The sequence below is a fragment of the Neophocaena asiaeorientalis genome, unplaced genomic scaffold, assembly GCF_003031525.2.
Source record: "Neophocaena asiaeorientalis asiaeorientalis breed wild unplaced genomic scaffold, Neophocaena_asiaeorientalis_V1.1 scaffold45, whole genome shotgun sequence".
Lineage (NCBI taxonomy): Eukaryota > Metazoa > Chordata > Mammalia > Artiodactyla > Phocoenidae > Neophocaena > Neophocaena asiaeorientalis.
In genome coordinates this window covers 2,433,893-2,454,285 of record NW_020174642.1, presented here as the reverse complement: position 1 = coordinate 2,454,285, position 20,393 = coordinate 2,433,893, and the positions used below count along the sequence as shown (strand labels likewise).

General features: G+C 42.1%; 1 protein-coding gene across 3 annotated transcripts in view; it reads right to left on the bottom strand.

The window, feature by feature from the left end:
- The window catches only part of ITSN1 (intersectin 1), a 223,768-nt gene that overhangs the window by 202,950 nt on the left and 425 nt on the right, over positions 1 to 20,393 (bottom strand). The window lies entirely within an intron of this gene.

Below are 20,393 nucleotides of genomic sequence, written 5' to 3'. Positions count from 1 at the left end.
ATCAATTGGCAATAATACTATATAACACCTTCATTTCTGTCTTAAATTATAAATCCAGGATTGAATCATAGGTGATGATAAAATAATAATATTCATTTCTCAGAAAGTGCTTACTATTTAGTGAGGCACTGTCTTAGGTACTTTAACATCCTCACAATAACCCTACAAGGCAAGAACTGTGATCCACCTCATTTTATAAATGAGGAAATAGGTGCATTAAAGTTAAATAGCTGGCTTACGGTCATACAATCAGTAGCTGAACAGCCTGGCTTCAGAATTTGTGCTCTTAATCCCTTTGTTAGACTACCTCTCAACCATGAAATAATAAGCCTTGCCTGAATGCCTAACTGAGGACTTTTTTAGAAAATGCTAGTAGCTACATTTTGATATGTCACTTTCAAGTTCCAATCCCCACTGTCTGCACAAATCTTGGTTCTAGAACTCTTTAATCGGGCTTAGGAATGTCACAAAGAAGTAAGCCAAAAACCAAAGGGGTGAATGTCATTTTATCATTCCAACTTAGGTCTTTTCTAAGATTTCTGAATCTGACAAAGGCCATTCGGGATGTGACTCAACAGTCTATTTCCAAGAGCATCTGGATTGCATCTTGACAGTAATTATAAGAGGTTACAGTTACCAGCAAAGCCAGTGCCTAAAGGTCCATCGAACTCAAACCCATAATTTGCAGTATAATTATACAGCAGTTAATGGCTTTGCAAACTGAATCTCAAACTTGAGAAGAAATCTAAAAGGTAATATATTTCATAATAAAACCAATATGAACACAATACTGGAGTTTATAGATTTCATTTTCCGAGCAATTAATTAGAGCCATAACTTCCTGATATTTCTAACATTGCTGCAACTGCCTAGAGTTATGGGACCTCAGAATTTGAAGGAACTTTAAGCCATATCTAGAATAATCCTTCACAAATAACTCTTGCTTCTTCTAGAATTAAAAGGTGGACCAAAGCCCTGAAGTGTGCCTACCTGATACATGTTCATTTATACCAAGTGTCAGTTCATAATGTTATCCTCCTATTTACTTTTGCGGTAACTCAAGAATTTTTTTATTTAAGTTCAGCTATCCAGTATGACTTATAATGTTTCCATTACTACAAATGTAGCAAATGTGAGGTTCTGTTTTCTCATCTGTGACATAAGGGTATTTACCATCTATCTCACAGAATTGTGGAAAACAAATTAGATGGGATATGTGAAAGTCCCTTGCAAAATACCTGAGCTGGGACAGGTACTCAGTAAGCATTCCTCTGTGCGTGTGAGGATGGGCAGTATGGGTGTGTGCATGGCGGGAGGGGGTGCGGATAGTGACAGGTGTGGGTCAGATAAAACCAGAAGTCATTCTAAAGCATACTTTACATAAGCTAAGCACAACTCAGCTTACTTATCTAAAGATCACTTATCTGATGAACTTAGCCGTATATAACCCCAAATCTAGATGATAGCAGAAGAGTTTCCTAATAAGGAAAATGGGTATCATTCATGTAGTTATTAAAGGAAATCAGGTTATTCCTTGGGTAGACCAATCTATAATACCATTTCTGATAGAGCAGAAGGCTCCAAACAAATATCTCACCCCCTGTTTGTTCAAATGTTTCACTGAATTATGGCTAAGAAGGTTCAACATGTAAAACATTAGCATGAATAAGCTTAAGTCACAAGAGGGATGTAAAATGCTTTCCTGTTATGACAGACTTGTGAAATTAAGAATTGTAAATCAAGGGACCTGGAAAATAGATGGAAAGAAGTACACTCAAAAAAGTTTGAGAGGGGGTGGAATCAGAGAGAAAATGACTAACAGCTGTGGCAGGACCTTCCGCCTCAGGTAGGTCCAGTTTGGCCTAGAAGGGTATCAGCCAGAACCAGAGTAGGGGAGGCAGAGGAAGAGGGCGAAGGAAAATGCTCGCTTGGGGGAAACGAAATGTCAAGGTAAGTGCATGTGACAAAAGGACAACATTTTGAGGTGCAGGTGGCCAGAATTGGGAAAGGTGAGGTGTAGCTGGAGAAGAGGAAAAATAAGAAAGGTCAATAGGGACAGAGCATAGAGCACTCTTTAGACTGTACATAAAGGTTTAGACTTTATCCTACAGGGTGGCAATCAGTGTGGTCTGTGGATCCCTGGAGTTCCCAAGACCCTTTCGGGGATCCTGAAGTTCAAAATTATTATCATAATAGTACTCAGACATTACTTTCCCTTTTCTTATGTTTGCATTGATACAAAAACAAGGGTGGGGGACACTACAGCCACCTTAGCAGAGGGACCAAACTGTACTAGTGGTCCTTGTATTCTTCACTGCCACACACTCACATTTAGATAAATTAATTTAAAAAAATTAGGGCTTCCCTGGTGGCGCAGTGGTTGAGAGTCCACCTGCCGATGCAGGGGACACGGGTTCGTGCCCCCGGCCGGGAAGATCCCACATGCCGCGGAGCAGCTGGGCCCGTGAGCCGTGGCCACTGAGCCTGCGCGTCCGGAGCCTGTGCTCCGCAGCGGGAGAGGCCACAACAGTGAGAGGCCCGCGTACCGCAAAAAAAAAAATTAAACAACAATTTCACCTCAGGACATCCTTGATAAGTTATTAAAAAGTATTACTTTATTAAATCTCGGCCGTTGAGTACATGTGTTTAATACTGGTGTGACTAAAGGACACTTCTATGGCACACCAGAGAATATGACCAATATCTCCAGGTAACAAACTTGTGCAAATGAGTTACAAGCTGAACTAGCCACTTTTTTCATGGAACACAATTTTTGTTCAGCAGAATGACAACAGAAAAACTATGGTTATTCAGACTTGAGTATCTGGCAGATGGTTTCTCAAAAATGAAGGGGACCTGCTGCTTCAAGAAAAATGACTGACAGTATTTGTTGCTGATGATAAAAGTTAAGCTTCGGGGTAAAAATTTTTAATTTGGAAAACTAGTATCTGCTACTGTGAGTTAGACTGCTTCCCTCAAATTTAGAGAATTTTCTAATAAGATGGGTGGTAAAATTAACAAATGGGATTTCGTGATATTGTTTAATGAAATGTATCAACATCTGGAAGACCCACATAACTTAGTGGAGTAATATTTTCCAAATGACCAATACATGATGTTACAAAATCATAGAGGAGTAAAACATCCATTCAAATTGCAAGATGGATCAATAGATTTTATTTTAACAGAGCATGAAGAGTTTACTAATATAACTTCAGATTCCACACTGCAACTAAGAAACTACCTTAAGAAACTACCAATGTCAAATGCTGGTATAGTATCAAAGAATAACCACAATTTTTGGAAAATGCCATTAAGACTCCTGCTTTCTCCAACTACATATCTGTGTAAGACCAGATTTTCATCAATTACTTCAACCAAAACAACATTTCGTAACAGACTACAGAGCAGATATGAGAATCCAGCTGTCTTCTACTAAGTCAGACATTAAAGCACAAAACCGTAAAACAGTGCCACTCTTCTCACTAAATTTGTTTTTTTTAAAAAAATACATTTATTTATTTATTTTTGGCTGCATTGGGTCTTCGTTGCTGCACGCAGGCTTTCTCTAGTTGCGGTGAGCAGGGGCTATACTCTTTGTTGTGGTGTGTAGGCTTCTCATTGCAGTAGCTTCTCTTGTTGCGGACCACGGGCTCTAGGCGTGCGGGCTTCTGTAGTTGTGGCACGTGGGCTCAGTAGTTGTGGCTCGCAGGCTCTAGAGCGCAGGCTCAGTCGTTGTGGCCCACAGGCTTAGTTGCTCCGCCACATGTGGGATCTTCCCAGGTCAGGGCTTGAACTCGTGTCCCCTGCGTTGGCAGGTGGATTCTTAACCACTGCACCACCAGGGAAGTCCCTCTGTTTTGTTTTGTAAAACAGTTTTCATAAATATCTGTTTTTTATGTGAGTGTGTAATGGGTTTATTACAGATATTTCCAATAAATAAATTAATATTTTATAACTCTCTCAGTTTTAATTTCTAATCTGACAAATAGTGATAAAACACACGTAAAGAAAATCTGCTTGGGGTCTTCAATAACTTTTAAGAGTATACAAGGGTCCTGATACCAAAGTTTGAAACCCATCCCCGTAAGAGATGAAACCACAGGGGAAGATTTCATTGTGAGGCAGCACGTGAACCAATACACTCCTCTGGCAACAACATGCGGGTGAGACGAAGTGGATGAAGGAAGCCTGACCAGCCAGGAAGTGGAAGCCAGTAAGAGCAAAGCAGTCAAGTGAAAAACGGTAACTGCCTGGACTAAGACAGCTGCAACGGCGAGAGGGAGAAAGGGGTGAATTCAAAAGATATTATGGAGACAGAATCAACAAGACCTCGCAACTTCAGAATCAGAAAGAGACCAGGCTGCTGCTTGCATGGCTGAATTTTAACTGACTGTCCACTTTTCTGGCTTAGACACAGGTACTGAGTCTACACCATATACAGTTAGCCCTCCGTATCCACGGGTCCCGTAGCTGTGGATTCAACCACCCTCATATCGAAAATACACAGAAAGAAAATTTCCAGAGAGTTCCAAAAAGCAAAATTTGAATTTGCTGAGCACTGACAACTATCTGCATAGCATTTATATTGTATCAGGTATTATAAATAACCTAGAGATGATTTAAAGTATACGGGAGGATGTGCATAGGTTATATGCAAACACTACAACATCTTATATGAAAGGCTTGAGCATCCAGGAATTTTGGTATCCGTGGGGGGTCCTGGAACCAATCTCATCACCCCACAGATACCGAGGGACAACCGTATAGACATCTACAGACTCTACAGTCAGATTATGGTTTTTTAAAAAATATTTATTTATTTATTACTTTGGCTGCGCCGGGTCTTAGTTGTGGCACGCAAGATCTTTAATTGCGGCATGCGGACTTATTAGTTGCGGCATGTGAACTCTTAGTTGTGGCATGCATGCAGGATCTAGTTCCCCAACCAGGGATCGAACCCAGGCCCCCTGCATTGGGAGCGTGGAGTCTTCTTACCCACTGGACCACCAGAGAAGTCCCAGAATATGTGTTCTAACAACAATTCTCTGACATCAACTAGGTGTCCCACGGTTCAATTTAGTGCAGACCCCACAGGTTAAGGGCTCAGTCCCACTTCAACGCCAGCCCCAAGTCTCAATGATCCCCAAGCTACCAGCACTTCTGCCATGTAGGCTACAAACTCGCAGGGTCCCATGACCACACTGACCCCCGCTGCCCCAGGTTCAATAATTCACAACTCACACAACTGAGGAAAGCTCCATACTTGTGATTACAGTTTTATTATAAAGGATATAACTCGGGAACAACCATTTGGCCATTTGGGCTAATAGGGCAAAGTATGGGGGAAGGGAGGTGCAGAGATGCCACACCTTCCTCTCCTCCTCCATGGAATACAGGTGCACTCCTTTCCACACAGCTAAGTGTTCGCCAAACCAGAAGCTCCCCGAACCTCATCATTCTAGGATCTTTATATGGGATTCCATCATGTAGGTATGACTGACTAAATCATTGGCCATGTGACTGACCTCGATCTCATCCTTCCCTCTTCCTCTTCCCTGAAGGTGATGGTAGTGGGGAGCTGAAAGGTACTTCATTAGCATAAATTCAGGTAAGGTCCGAAAGGGCTCATTTTGGATAACAAAAGGCATTCCTACCAACTCAGGAAAGTCCAAAGGTTTTTCTGTGACAGGAATCCAGAACAAAGACTAACTGTATTTTTTTTTTAATTACACCAGAATATCTGATAACATAGTTGTTGGTATATAACAGTACTCAATAAACAACTGCTGAAAGAATGAACAAAAGGGCAGATAATAGTATCATTCACCAGAATGGGAAATACAGGCAGAGAAAGAGGTTGTCAGAAGAAAGGTGGTGGTGAGCTCTGTTTTGGACACACTGCATTGGAAGTGCCCAAGGGTCACAGGAGGCACTCAGATATAAAGGGTCAAAACCCAGAAGAAAGGACAGAGCTCCAGGTATGGACATGCAGACAATAGGACTTAATTGTGACAGATAAAACTAAGAGTGGAGATGACCGTCCTGGAGGACAGTGTAGGGTCAAAGGAGGGTAGAGGAGACTTCCCTGGTGGCACAGTGGTTAAGAATCCGCCTGCCAATGCCCTGGTCCAGGAAGATCCCACATGCCGCGGAGCAACTAAGCCCATGCACCACAACTACTGAACCTGCGCTCTAGAGCCCGTAAGCCACAACTACTGAAGCCCGAGTGCCTAGAGCCCATGCTCCGCAACAAGAGAAGCCACCGCAATGAGAAGCCCGCGCACCGCAATGAAGAGTAGCCCCCGCTCGCCGCAACTAGAGAAAGCCCGCATGCAGCAACGAAGACCCAACGCAGTCAAAAGTAAATAAATTAAATAAATAATTTTTTTAAAAAAAGAGGGTAGAAAAAACACCCCTGGGGACAGCAACGTATAAGGATAAGGAGCCCTCAGAGGAAGACTGAGAAGTCCTCAGATGTGAGAGGGGAGAACACACAGAGCAGAAGACACAGAAAGCCAAGCAGAAGAGTGTTTCTACAGAACGTATTGAAAGTCACAGAAAGATAGAGAAATGAATTGACAGGAAATTGTGCATGGGACTCAACGATGGAGGGGCAGAGGCAGACCCAGACTGCAACAGGCAACAGGGACAAGGCAGACACCCAGCACAGCTATTCTTCCAAGAGACAAGGCTGTGAGAGGAAGATGTGAGATGCCGACAGTGCAGTGTCGAGGGGGTCAAAGCTGAGCGGCGTGAAGGAGCGAGCAGAGGCCAGGAGGGCATGGAGGACACGGGAGGCTGAGAGCAAGCGTGATTCAGATCGGGACTCTGAGATGGACACCGAACCCTTCTGTACATGCCTGCAAGGTCCTGCGCATCTGGCCTTACCTCCCTCTCCAGCTTCTTCATGGCGGCCACGGTGCCTTCTACTCAAATATACTGTGCTTCTTTATGCCCAGGCCCTGTCACGTTCTGGTCCCTCAGCCAAACAACTTCTTCCCTTCCCTGATGACCTGCTAGACATCCTTCAGATGCCAAGGAAATGTCACATTTTTCCTGGACTCTAGGACTAGACTAGGTCCTCTTGGACACTTTCTGTATAGCACTTATAACAGCTAGGAATCATTTATTTCTGTGATTGGGGGGTGTGGGGTATGTCTGTTTGTCCCTAGTAAAATATAAATAGAGTGAGGACAGGGACCTGTCACTACTGTCTCCCCAGCTCCTACCACAGCACCTGCACACAGCAGTCAAGCGGGATGGAGTTGTGCCTCTGATGAGGGACTGAGCTCAGAGCCTCAAAGGAAACCGAAGAGGACAGCATCTAGAACCAGGGGAAGGGAAGGAGACACCTGCCTCTTCCTTCACCCTCTTATCTCAAGAAGCAAAGAGCAAGTGTGAGTCAGATAGATTTACGATACCTGCCTGGGAAGTGGGCAGCAGGCCCAGCCAGGAGGCAGAACTGCTCCTGAGAGCGAAGGTTCAGAGGAGCAGGGAGGCTTGAGGAAAGGGACAAATGTGGTACAGCGTCTGTGAGGAATGGAGAGAGAGCGGAGGAAGAATTCCTAGCAGAATACAAGCTCAGGAAGAATGCAGCTAAATGGGTAAGGACAAAAGTCCGAAAGTTTGTTGTTTTTGTCAGCTGACTTTTAACAGCACAGATACAGGAAACAGAACACAGATAGTTGGCTTGGTCTAGCAATGGAAGTCTGTGGGGTAGACATGACACAAGGACACCAGGGCAAGGAAATAGCTGGGGTGACCCACTCTGAGGTCCCAGCTGCAGGTGGAAGGAAATGAAACTGGGGGAAACTGACAATCTGAGATAAAAGGAAGAAGGTCCAGGAACTAGAGTTTATGGGTGGAATTGTTGTAATCCAAGAACATGTGAAATATTGATAAATCATGCTGCAGATATATAATTTAAAAAATAAGTGGGAGTTCCCTGGTGGCCTAGTGGTTAGGATTCCAGGCTTTCACAACTACGGTCTGGTTTAAATCCCTGGTCGGGGAACTGAGATTCTGCAAGCCATGGGGCGTGGCCAAAAAATAAATAAATAATAAAAAAATTTTTTTAAAGTGCAACATTTTTCAAGATACCATAAGCTCTCACCACCTACTGTTATCGGTCTCTTAGAACAAAACAAAACAAAACAATTAAAAATAGACCCATGCCCTTCTGAAAAAGGTCAAACTGCTATCTTTCCTGGAGTCTAATTTAAAAAAGCAGATGGCTGAAGAAAGGATATCCCCTTCCAGCTCCAAATTTTCCATAGTATACACATTTCCCCAGCAGTTCCAGATGAACCGTAAGTTAGAAAGCCTCCAAATACACACCAAGAGAGAATGCTAACATACCTTTAGGCATGGAAAAAAATCTGACAAAATCTATAATTATAGAAGTAGTCAAACTAGTGAAATAATGTCCACACTTCTAAACCAAAGGTGATCTAACCAGATTAGAGATGAGCTGCCCAAACTTCATCGTATCTAGAGCAATCACAGGATAGTAAAATATATTTTGTTTTAAAATGAATGAACAATAGATTCTTGGGCAGCATGTTGAACATTTAAATTTAAAAAGTAAGCTTTATTGAGAAGAAAGTGCATATATACTTTGGATTGCTTTGATGTCTTTGTATTATTGTTTTATTAAAGACTATCACTCAAAAGGAAAAAAGAGGGTCACCATCAGCCCCTTTCTGTCGGATCACTGTATATGATGAGTGTGTTAGCCTGCCTGGCATTCTTTCTCCCCCTAATTGATCCCACTTTCCCTCCTTCTGCTAATTCCAGGAGTCTAGCTACTGACTTTACAAACTGGTACAAAAGGTGGACCCAAAGGCCCAGGACAGCCAATGAGAGTCCTGCCTTCCCCTGGCCATGGTGACTGGTTGAAGCACATGATCAAGCCAGGCCAATCAGAACCCTTGGACTTGACAGTTATGTGAGTCAATACATTTCCCTTTTTTTCTTAAGACAATTTGTGCTTCTTCTGCTTGCAAATGAAAAAGTTCAGATAAATACAATTATGAATAAGGAGAATTACAGCACTGAGCATTCTTCCTTCTCTCTACTACAATTCTTTCCTTCTCTTCCTATCATTCTTCATTTTTTTCCCCTCCCCATCCAATGCCTTTAGGATAGTGAAATATTTAAACTTAGCACTGAGTACTTATGACATCACCATGAGACAGAAAGTTAATCTAAGAATAAGCCTAGCCCCAGGTAAATTATACTGTGATTAAATTTCTTGATATTTAGATATTAAAGTTAAGAGTCTTCTTTCACTGGCTGGAACAGAACACGCTTGAACAGACCCCCTATACAGATGCAGTATCATTTTTTTCATGAGGTCAAACGGTTATATGTATGTGAAGGGGAGTAACTCCACTGAAATTCTAGGGCATTTGGAATTAAGTTCAAAATCTCTTCTTTTCTGTTTTCCCTCAGCTAGAGATCTGAACTGGCTTAAAAGAGGTCAGAGAGGGCATCCACATTTGCAAAATGGCCTTTCCAATAAAATCGTAATTGCCTGAATTAGCTTAAATTTCTGCACTTCTGTGTCTCTTGCTGTCTTTAACTTTTTTCTTTTTTTTTTTTTTTTTTTTTTTTTTTTTTGGTGGTACGCAGGCCCCTCACTGTTGTGGCCTCTCCTATTGCGGAGCACAGGCTTCCGGACACACAGGCTCAGCGGCCATGGCCCACAAGCCCAGCCACTCCATGGCACGCGGGATCCTCCCAGACCAGGGCATGAACCCGTGTCCCCTGCATCGGCAGGCAGACCCTCAACCACTGCGCCACCAGGGAAGCCCCTAATTTTTTTAATTTAATTTTTATGTTACATTGGAGTATAGTTGATTTACAATACTGTGTTAGTTTCAGGTGTTCAACAAAGTGATTCAGTTATACATATACATATATCCATTCTTCTTCAGGTTCTTTTCCCATATAGGTTATTACAGAATACTGAGTAGAGTTCCCTGTGCTATACAGTAGGTCCTTGTTGATTATCTTTCTTTTTTTGGCTGCGTTGGGTCTTCGTTGCTGTGTGCAGGCTTTCTCTAGTTGTGGCGAGCAGGGGCTACTCTTTGTTACGGTGCACGGGCTTCTCATTGTGGTGGCTTCTCTTGTTGTGGAGCACAGGCTCTAGACACGCAGGCTTCAGTAGTTGCAGCATGCAGGCTCAGTAGTTGCAGCATGCAGGCCCTAGAGCATTTGGGCTTCAGTATTTGTGGCACGTGGACTCAGTAGTTGTGGCTCGCGGGCTTTAGAGTACAGGCTCAGTAGTCGAGGCGCGTGGGTTTACTTGCTACGTGGCATGTGGGATCTTCCCAGACTAGGGATCAAACCCATGTCCCCTGCACTGGCAGGTGGATTCTTAACCACTGTGCCACCAGGGAAGTCCCATCTAACTTATATATAGTAGTGTATCCTTAATTTTTGATGTTGCTGTTATATGGAGAAAATAATAATAAATTCACAACTTCCTCAGACGATAGTCAAGAAATACAAGAGATGAGGTAGGATTATAAAAAGAATATAGAGCTGAAAATGAAGAGAAGGCTTAGATCAGAGTAACAGAACCCAACATCAGCTGGCTTCAACTAACACGTGTGTTCGGGGGAGGGGGGATGTAATCATAAGAATATAGGAGGACTTCACAGAACTCAGGAACAGGAATGCAACCAGCTCCAGAAAAAACTGGAAGAGATGTTTCAAGTTATCAGTCTCAGGTAGTAGTTCTCTCTTCCTGCTTCTCTCTAGATACTTGCTTTATTTTCTCCATCCACAAACCACCTTTATCTGTCCCCAGACACAACAGCAGAACATAACTGCCTATAACTCCCAAGTTTTTACGTTATGGCCCGTGAACACATTGAGGTCAAATCTCCAGGAAAGGACACTGATTGGACTACCTTGGGTCAGGGTCCCTAAACCTGGTTCAATCCTCTGTGTCTTCTGTGGGAATGAAGAAGTATGCAGGGGAGTGGATGTCTAGGTTAGAGGACAGTTAAGGGATTCGTGTTGAGTCAGGCAGACACTCCAAAAGTTCCCATTACACATTCCCAGGGTTGTACCCTGGTTTTCTCATCTTCAAAAGAAAGGAAATGGTCACCAAAGTCTAGAGTTTAATAGAACTTAAGAGAATTAACTGAATTTAAGAAATGAGAGGGTAACTAGCATTCACCACTGTTGGGGGAGTTCATGTCAGTAAGAAATACAAGCCAAAAAATTAATTATAAATTCTAGAAATAAAAAGTATCTTTTATAAATATGATGGTCTACATGAAAAACTCAAAAGAAATGAAAAAAATCATGAGGTCTTGGAGAGCTGAGACCTTTGTCTTGGTTCAAGGCTGGACACCTAGAGCAATGCCAGGCACAGAGCACGTGCTCAAACACTCACTACACCACTGACCAAACTCAGAACTTCTCACCTGTAGATCTTTAACATGGGTTAGAGGTGTGCTCAAGGTACTGATGCCCTCAGGTTTAGGGGATGATGCCTGCCATTAGTACTAATTACTAGGACTGATGTGGTACAAATATTATATAATGTTAGAAAGGTTGAGAAGCACTGAATAAATGACCAAAGCACTACTGGAACTCAGAGTTCTAGCAAGGTGGCTGGTTACCAAGTAAATCTGTATAAGGCCAATAAGCATTTAAATGTTCAACTCATCAGCAGTACCAAAAAATGTGAGTTAAAACTAATAAAACTAGCTAAGATTTTTTTTTCTGAGATGGTTTTACCCAACGCTGGTAAGGAAACAGTAGACAGGTACACACTGCCGAGGTAGCATACGGTTAAGGCTTGGGAATATATTCCAATATACTAAGTGAAAAACACAGGCTACAAAACTATATATACCTGAGGTTATAAGCTGGCAAGGCAAAAAAGACTGAATGCAGCCCTCAGGTATGCTTTGTTTGAACCTCAGCGTGTTATTAAAAATTGTGGCCCACATAAAAATTGGGAGATTTCTTATTAAATCCATATTTCTAGATTTCCAGCTTCTCTTAAAAAGCTAGAAGGTGTAGTAACACCAAGATGCATCCTCCCAGGGCCACAAATGTCTGGGAAGACTGGCCCTGGGCTGCCCCATCCATGGGACCATCTTCAGTCCCCAGAGTCCCTAACATGCCTTCATGTCTCCCAGACTGAATACAACTAAACTTCTAGGTAATTTGAGCAAGCTGACCCCTCACAGGGTATGGATGGTCATTATCTCTGGACAGTGAGATTCCAGATACGCTCTTTTACTACTTTATCTGAATTTCCAAAAGTTTTCTTCAATAAACATGTATTGCTTTTGTAGTAAGAAAAACATGTTACTTTTTAAATTACCAAATCACAACTGCAATATCACTTAATCTAATGAGATCAAAACAACTAAAGATAATAGATAATGACTATGGTTTAAAACTAACAGAACTAAGGAAGTAACGTAAGGTTACAATTACTGAAGTATTTCCCTCCCTTTGATACTAATTAAAACACCAGATTGGACAGACAATATTAGCATTTTACAAATAAGATCTTCCTCAAAATGAATAGCTTCTATAGACACTCAATTCATAAAACAGCTATTTTTAAGGATTGATTTCCATATATTTAAAGTTTCTTTCACCAAAAAATGTAAACAGAAAAATCTTTCCTATCAGAAACCTATAGTCATAACCTCAATTAAATTAATGGTTAAAAAGTTAGATAATTCCTGATCTTTATTTTACATTGTTTTATTTTATTTGATCCATAAGAATAGTGGTTTTATGGGGTTCTCTTTTCCTCAGAGAACTTCAAAAGTTTATACAAATCACTATTCATCTCACCCCATCAAAGAGTAAATCTTATTACCCTCATGGCAAAGAAAAAGTACAAGGCCAGGTAGAAATGTCAACTTTCAGATAACTGAAAGCAGGGTCAATTCAACATTTCTCTCTTGCTCTCCTCCAATCCACTCCCACATGACATCCAGAGGAATCTATTCAAACAAAAGGTACTCCCCTGCTTAAAACTGAGGTTGGGGGCTTCCCTGTTGGTGCAGTGGTTGAGAATCCGCCTGCCGATGCAGGGTACACGGGTTCGTGCCCCGGTCCAGTAAGATCTCACATGCCGCGGAGCGGCTGGGCCCGTGAGCCATGGCTGCTGAGCCTGCATGTCCGGAGCCTGTGCTCTGCAACGGGAGAGGCCACAACAGTGAGAGGCCTGCGTACCGCAAAAAAACAAAAAACAAAAAACAACCCTGATGTTGGCTTCCTACTTCCACTGACTCTGAATAAAATCCAAACCAGCTCCTGTCTCCTTTATTCCTCACCTGTCTCTCCAGTGCTCACCTGACCTGGGTGACTCGGGCCTCCAGGTAAACAGAGCCTCAAATACTAATCTATTCAACATGCCAGCATGCGACTGTTGAGTGTCCACTGTGCACCAGACACTGTTCTAGGTCCTGAGGATAAGGCAGAGAGGAACGCAGACAAAACTCCCTGTCTCGTGGAGCTCACACCCTAGTCAACCCCTCTACCAAGTTCTCTCCCTCCTCAATTTCTCTAATCATTTAAAGAATATTAAAACAGCAACTTTAATGACAATATCTCAAGGTATCTGAAAATAAGCAGTACTACCTATAAGAGACATATTATTATTTACTGACTTTGTTTAATATTATTTATTGTAAGTGAAGGAAAGAGGAGAAATAAAGGAGGGTGTACCTTTAACTACTGAAACTTGGTATATATACCAGGAATGGTGCTAATTTTTTTGTCAACTTTTCAAGGTTTCTCTCATTACTAGCTATACAGCTTTTATATGTCAGTGATCAAAATGGAATACCCTAATTCTGTAAGAGTGGAACAGTTGAGTTTCAAATGATTCCAGAAACTGAAAGATTACTTGCTTCTAAAATCTATTATCCTAAGATTACAGCAGAAATGAATTGATTTTTATAAAACAGTGGATCTACAACACTCTTATTATAGATAATGGACAGGAATGGGTGTGTGTGTGTGTGTGTGTGTGTTTATACAATCTCTTATAATACAACACATTACCCTTGTTAGAATAAAACTGCTCGGGAAATTTGCCTCAGAGAGAGGTGATTAGCCCTCTACACACACACACACACAAAACGAATGGCTCCAATGACATCTTGTTTCCAAGGTTTTATCATAAGAATCAGTGTCCTTCGTAACCAGGTTGGTGAAAGCATGACACTAAAAGTCAGTTGGCCTTGTCCATTTCCCTGTATCAACCAGTCACCAGAAGGACTTGCAGACAAAATGCTGGGATGAACAAAACCATCCCTGACAGAGAAACAAGTCAAAGGGTTCACCAAGGCACACAGGATCCAAAGCTGGCCCTCCTGCATTAGCATGGTGTACAAGAGTTCCGTTTCCCTCCCCCTTCCTTTTTTCGGGAATGACTTAACCAGTGACAAACCTAGTGAACTGTTTTCATTTTTAGGAAGAAGAATGGGATGTTATTGTGACCAGTTTGGTGGTGTGATATGGAAAGTCAGAAAATTCATACACCTGTCACAATGATAGCTAACTTTTTTTTTAGCTGCATTAGGGAGAAGACGTTTAATTTTAACCACCAAGGATTAAAAAAAACTTTGACCAACTGCTATGACCTTGTTATTGAGTTCACAAAAAAGTTCGTTTGGGTTTTTCTGTCAGATGTTATGCAAAAGTCCGAATGAGCTTTTTGGCCAACAATATTTTCTCAAATTCAGCTGAATCCGAAACTCTACCGCATCCCTCAGTTCACCTCCTGGCTCCACCACTGGATAAGGAGTAAAGTGCCCCCAGGACCACTCCCACCCGGCCTGGGTGGAGCTCCAGCCCTCACAACAGTGAGAGTGGGTTTTGGTGTCCAGCTTAAAACTGAGCGGTGGTTGTCCTGTCTGACTGAGCAGCTCAAACTCAGGCCAGAGAGCTGAAGTCAAAATGATTTCACCAGCCCTCTCTCTGGGCAATAAGCTAGTCAGGTAAGCTGCCAATCATTAGTCCTACTAGAAAAAGGTGAAAAGAGCAGTGATGAATTCAAACAGATTAGCTTACTGGAAATTCACCTTGTTAGAGGGCTACAGTCATGAGCAACAAAACTTTAACGATATTCTACCATCACACTTATGAATAGAAGGGTTTTTTTTTTAAATGGTCTCCCAATGGATGGGTGACAGCTCTCTACAGTGAGGCCTTTGCATTCCTGAACTGAATTTCCACTGGGCACTTCAAATCTCCAAACTGGCCGACAGAGAAATGTTTGGACAGACTCCCGGCTGTCTCCCTAATCACACTTCTGTACGTTGTCTCGTGTTTCCAAGGCAAGTCCACACCACAAGTAAACTGCTTTTTCCAATTTCACTAGTCTTCTCTGTGACTCTAATCCTGTTTCTCACGCAGGGGTGCTTTAGGAAAACCACTACAGAGGAAAGGGTAGCACACTGCTTTGAGAGGTGGGTGCTAGACAGGACATGAGGCTTGTTTATGTGCTAACTTAGGCGATGAACTCCTCAATGAGAGGGCTTCAAATCTGTGCCCCACCTACTTAATAAATTAATGCACGCCAAGAAACTGCTAGGTTATTTCAAAACAGAAATCAGGAATGTAAAAAGTACCCCCAGTGCCATACAACATGTGCAGGAAATAGGCAATCCAGTGCTGTGGCTAAGAGTTTGGGCTCTAGAGTAACAAATCTGCATAGTCACTTGCTGGCTCTCTGTTACTTAACTGCAGGTACCTTGGTTTCCAAGTCATATTCATTTAAAGAACAGAGAATTTGTGAAAATTAAGTGAGTTAATGCTTATAAAATGTTGTAAACGGACTCAATAAATGTTAGCTATCAGGAATTCCCTGGCTGTCCAGTGGTTAGGACTCCATGCTTCCACTGCAGAGGGCACAGGTTCAATCCCTGGTCTGGGAACTAAGATCTCACAATCCACCCAGCACAGCCAAAAAAAAAAAAAGTTAGCTATCATTGTGACAGGTGTATGAATTTTCTGACTTTCCATATCACACCACCAAACTGGTCACAATAACATCCCATTCTTCTTCCTAAAAATGAAAACAATTCACTAGGTTTGTCACTGGTTAAGTCATTCCCAAAAAAAAGGAAGGGGGAGGGAAACGGAACTCTCATACACCATGCTAACAGTGTAAATTGCTACAACCTTTCAAAATGACAAACTGGAAATATGTATCAAAAACTCTTAAACCATAGCATGCACTTTGATCCTGCAATCACACTCTAGAAATTTATCCTAAGGAAAAAAAAATCTCAAAAGTATATATAGAGATGCATGGAGGATAGTCATTGCAGCGATACTGATTATAGTGGTGGGAAAAAAATAAACTAATGTTTAATAAAAACAAATTGGTTAAATTATCACAGACCCATAAAATGGAATATTATTCAACTACTATTATAACTGACTATACAGACACGAAAAGATTCATGTAAGATGTTAAGAAAAAAAGTACAGGTTACAAAACAATCATGTATAGCAGGATCCCATATTTGCTACCAAAAACTGTATATAAATAGCCACATGCACACAGAAAAAGGGTCTGGAGAGAAATGTATTCAGGTAGTGGACCTCTAAGTATTTTATCGTTTTCTACTTTTTGCTGTTCTGTATTTCAATTGTTCTACCATAAACATGCGATTCTTTAAAATACAAGGGATTATCTAAACTGATTATTAGTTTCTTTCTGAAATAATACTATTAAGCTGAAAGTGATGACAGGTTTATCTTTATTTAGAAAAAAAATTTGCATAGAACTTGATGTTTTATTAAATACTTTTAATGTTTAGTTATTGTTATAATTTAAAAATTATACATATTTAGTGCAAGAAATTAGCAAGGGACTTCTTTTTTAAGCAATGGATTTCTATTTACTACCATAAAGTACAGTAGTACAAAAACTGAGCAGACTAGCTAGAGTTTCATATATTTTTATATACCTCAACTTTTTATGATCATCGTAACTACCATTTATTAAATGAATGTATCTGAAGAACTTAAGCAAGCACTTAGAAGTATTAAATTTTACTACAACTATTCCCATTTTCAGCTGAGAAACCTGAGGCACTGAGAAGTTAGGTGACTAGATCAAAGCCACAGACTATGTGTCAAACCCAATATTCTCTAGATGTTGCACTCTTAACTATCCATCCCCTCAACTACACAACAGAAGCTGTTATTTATGGGACTGAGTCCTGTGCTGGACTCTGAAAAAAAGGAGTGAAGGTCATATGTTACGAGGATGAAAAATAAAATCAGAAAACATACCAGTTTTCTACATTTTTTGGAAACCAAATTTTATTGCATTATGTTGGGCTTATCATAGCTTATAAAATGGCATTTTAATGTAGTGATAACGTAGTAATTTACCACTATACTGTGACTTAAATTTGTATTTTGAGTCTAAGCAAACATTTTGCTAGGAGCCTTCTTTCCAGCTTATCGCCTTGAGCAGTCTAAGCTTGGGAAAGGTTCTCTCCTTTCAGAGCCAACCAAACTTACAGAAATGACTGGGGTACAGTACTTGCGGCTCCAAGCTTAAAATCAATGACTACAAAGTGATAAGATTAACTTTACAAGTAAAGGTTTAAAGACGTGGCCTCACTGTGATGTAATTCACTCAAGTGCTTCATGAAGCTCCTCCAGGCACTCTTCTAGGCACTGGCGTTACAGTGATGAACCAAAGTCTCTGCCCTTCTGAAATTTATATTATAGGTGTGTCACATACCTGAATGTCATAGTTTTTTATTAGCAGCCTAAGGGATAAAAGTTATTGTCTCTTGAAAAAACTTGCTCTCCTCTTCAAAGCATGGTCTTAGGACACGCTCAGTGAGAAGGAAGCACAATGCCAGTGGTTCTCCAACGCTACTGTGCACGAAACCTTCCTGGAGGACTTGCTGGAGATCAGATTCCAGGAGTCTGTATTTTTAGCAAGAACCTCAGGCAATGCTGATATAGGTGTTCTGAGGTCCAGACTTTGAGAAACCCGCCAGTAAGTGGAACCATTCAGAAGAGAATGATCATTCAGAAGAGAAAAGCTCTATGGCAGTGGAATGTGAACTGAGTAATATAAACCCAACCGACCTGTAATTAATTCCCTATAATTCACAAATCTAGCAAATTAAAAAGCTGAGTAAGGGCTTCCCTGGTGGCGCAGTGGTTGGGAGTCCGCCTGCCGATGCAGGGGACACGGGGTCGTGCCCCAGTTCGGGAAGATCCCACGTGCCACGGAGCGACTGGGCCCGTGAGCCATGGCCGCTGAGCCTGCACGTCTGGAGCCTGTGCTCTAAAAAAAGCTGAGTAAGAGTACAGGGATTTACCAGCACCGCCTTCTTAACCCCCATTATAGATTTGAGTTTGCCTTAATCTAGTTATTTGGGGAAAACATGAACCTAAGCAGAATTTTACTACCAATATTAGGGATAAGCATTAAGAAAAAGGAAATTGCTAGTCAACTGCAAAAAAGAAAATTAGCTTAGAGAGACAAACATTTCAGGGAACTAACTTGCTACCACTCATTTTATGCCCTATTTCACAATGCTTAGTATCTGAACAATCCACAGGGTTCCAAAGTACATCAAAAATTTGTTCATTTCCTCTCTTACTCAGGCAGAATAATAATAGAGTTTTGTGAAGGTACCATGTGCCTCAGCAATTTCAATAGATAACATTCTTAGATAAAGAAATGGACTTTAAAAAAAAGTTGTATCAGAAATGCTCCTTACTGGAGCTACTTAAAGAAGTTTTAAATAGTTTTTAAACCATCACTAAATTAGTGTCCCTTATTTCTCAATTTAGACTACCTAAAGTTTCTGGGTTCTTTACAAACCTCCTACAGAAAGAACTCAATATTTTAAAATGGTTTTTTCTTTAGTAATAAGCAAACAACCATCAAAACAACATAAATGTTTCAAGTAAACTATTAAAAATTTGAGAACAAAAACACATAGCATTTTGTTCTCAGTGACAGGTAGAAATCATAACTTTGGGGGCGTTTAAGCTTCTGCACCTTAAGTCATCTAAAAATAAAGGTATCCCAACAAATACATTCCTCCTATTTCAGAGGTTAAGAGTAGCACTACATAAACCAGCTGGCCTGCTGGATCCATGGCCCCAGTTCCTTCCCTCAGATCCTGTCCACCACATAATCCATGAGATCTCTGAGCCTGGTCTTCATCCTTTCAAAGGGATTAGTAAAAACTGCCTCCCCGTTGACAAAACTGAGATTTTCCAGATGCATTTTTTGGTATGGTATTTGTTTTTAGTATCTATACTTTTTATTGTACTTGTTTTTATTATCTGTACGTTCCGACCACGGAAACATTAAGAGTAGGATGCCAGCAGATAAGCACAAAGAAACGCATCTGTCCGGAGTCTGCATGTATTTAAAATTTCAGGCTGGTGCTGCCTTCAGAATAGCAATGATGATGGCAAAGTTCTAAAGGAAACTTTCATATTAAGAGGCCATCAAAAATCTCCATAGCCTTCAACTCAACATAGAAGCCGCGAATTTATTTCTTCAAAAGCAACGCCTTCAGTCTGAATCACAACAAAAGATGTCTATAGGAAATATAATCTACGAAGTTGCCTTCTAATCCAAAGGCAAACAAGGAGTAAAGGAAGGCGCAACCCATTCCTCGTTGGTTTCCTTTTCCTGGGGATTCTGATTACATTTCCTCGTTCAAGCAAGAGCCGGTAATTGTGCCTTCGGTCCACACCGTAAAGCCGTGTCTGTGCGTAAAGAAAGGAAGGGGAACGGCAGACACCGGGGACGCGCTCCCACTGAAAGGAGAGTCGCTTTCCGTTAAATACCATCAGAGACAGCCCCAGCAGGAGGACTGAGGGCCAAACGGCATTGACTGCCCTTCACTGACAGGGATTTTGAAGGCACAGGAGAGAGAAAAAGGGATGAGCCGGGGACTCAAGGCCGGGGAAGAAAGGCGGGAGGCGCGACGCCGCTCCCCGCGAGCTCCGGATCCCCGGGAGGCTGGCGGGGAAGCAAGGCTTGGCCAGCCCGCCAGGCTCAGGCGGCCGAGGACAGCGAGGTCAGCCCTGGAAGGACCGACCGCCCCACGTCCCCCCTGAGGAAGGAGGGACCCCGCTCGCCGGCCACGGCTGCAGACGCCCATTCAACCCGAAGCCCGTCCCGTAGCCGCCACCCCCTCAGTCCGCCGCGGAGCCCTGGCCTCCCGGCGCCCGCCAGCCGGCCGCCCCACCGCAGCCCCCGGGAGAATAGGAAGGACGAGGCACAGGGTCTGCGGGTGCCGCGCCTCCCGACCGTGCGGCAAAGGGTGAAGGGCGCCCGGAGGGACGCGCACCGGCCCGGGGAACGGGCGCCCCAGGCGGCCATCGCGCCG